Source organism: Orycteropus afer, unplaced genomic scaffold, assembly GCF_000298275.1.
Source record: "Orycteropus afer afer isolate SDZICR_OR568_19922 unplaced genomic scaffold, OryAfe1.0 scaffold00041, whole genome shotgun sequence".
NCBI classification, from domain to species: Eukaryota; Metazoa; Chordata; class Mammalia; order Tubulidentata; family Orycteropodidae; genus Orycteropus; species Orycteropus afer.
In genome coordinates this window covers 5,686,020-5,688,018 of record NW_006921628.1, presented here as the reverse complement: position 1 = coordinate 5,688,018, position 1,999 = coordinate 5,686,020, and positions in this window count along the sequence as shown.

Below are 1,999 nucleotides of genomic sequence, written 5' to 3'. Positions count from 1 at the left end.
TTCTGTGATTGACTTATTTCACTCAGCATAATGTCCTCCAAGTTCATCCACTTTATGCGGTGTTTTGCAGATTCTACGTTATTCTTTAGTGTTGCATAGTATTCCACTGTATGTATTTACTGCAGTTGGTTACCCATTCTTCAGTTGATGAACACCTAAGTTGTTTCCATCTTTTGGATATTGTAAATAGTGCTGCAATGAACATGGGTGTGCATATGTCTGTTCTTGTCCTGGCTCTCACTTCTTTAGTATATATACCTAGTAATAGGATTACTGGGTCAAATGTATTTCTAATTCCAACTTTTTAAGGAATCACCATACTGCTTTCCACAGTGGTTGTAATATTTTACAGTCCCACCAGCAGTGTATGAGAGTCCCAATCTCTCCGCATCCTTGCCAGCATTTGTTATTTTCTGCCTTGTTGAACTTTGCTACTAGTGCTGGGGAAGAGGGTATCTCATTGTTGTTTTGATTTGCATCTCTCTAATGGCTAATGATTGTGAAAATTTCTTCATGTGTTTGTTGGCTGTTTGAATATCTTCTTCGGTGAAGTGTTTATTCCTATCTTCTGCCCAGTTTTTAATTGGATTATTTGTCTTTTTGTTGTTGAGGTGTTGGAGTTTTCTATAAATTCTAGAGATAAGTCCCTTGTCAGATATGTCATTGCCAATTTTTTTTTTTTTCCCCCAATCTGTAGGTTCTCTTTTGACTCTTTTGGAGAAGTCTTTGGAAGCACATAAGAATTTAATTTTTAGAAGGTCTCATTCATCTAATTTCTCTTCTGCTGTTTGTGCATTTTGAGTTATGCTTGATAGTCTATTTATGCCATATATTTGGGCCCCTAAATTTGCCCCTAGTTTTTCCTTGAAGAATTTTATAATTTTAGGTTTCACATTTAAGTCTTTGATCCATCTGGAGTTAGTTTTTGTGTAAGGTTTGAGATACCAATCTTTTCATTTTTCTGCAAATGAATATCCAGTTTTGCTAGTACAATTTGTTAAACATAAACTCTCTCCCCCATTTAATGGATTTCGGCCCTTTGTTAGAAATCAGCTGACCATAGGTTGATGGATCTATTTCTGGGTTCTCAATTCTATTTCATTGGTCTATGTGTCTGTCATTATACCAATATCAGGCAGTTTTGACTAATGTGGCTGTATAGTAGGTTTTAAGATCTGGGAATGTGAGACCTCCTACTTTGCTCTTCTTCAATGATTCTTTGGTTATCTGAGGTCTCTATTCTTTCCATATAAAGTTAATGATTGGTTTTTCATACTCTTAAAGAATGTTGATGGGATCTGGATTGGGATTGCATTGAATGTACAGATTGCTTTGGGTAGAATTGACGTTTTCACAATATTTAATCTTCCTATCCACGAGCATGGTATGCTCTTCCATTTATGTAGATTTCTTATGGTTTCTTGAAGCAGTCCTTTATCATTTTCTTTGTGCAGGACTTTTGTGTCCCTGGTTAAGATTTATTCCCAACTATTTTATTTATTTATTTATCTATCTATCTATTTATTTATTTATTGAGCTCTAGTGGTGTAGTGCCTAAGGCATTTGACTGCTAACCAGAAGGCTCTTGCTTCAAACCCACCAGCCACTCCTCAGAAGGAAGATTGGGCAATCTACTTCTGTAGTGATACCACCTTGGAAATCCAAGGAGGGGCCACTATGAGTTGGATCTGACTCGACGGCAGTGAGTATTATAAACTGCATTTATTTCCTTATTTCTTTTTCAGCAATCTCTTGCTGGTATAAGGAATCCAACTGATTTTTGGATGTTGATCTTGTATCCTGCTACGATGCTAAATCTCTCGAGTAGTTCCAGTAGATTTTTGACTGCATCTCTTGGGTTTTCTAGGTATAGGGTCATACCATCAGCAAATAGAGATAGTTTGACTTCTTTCTTACCAATTTGGATACCTTTGATTTACGTTTCTTGCCTTATTGCTGTGGCTAGAACTTCCAATACAATGTTGAATAGAAGTGGTGA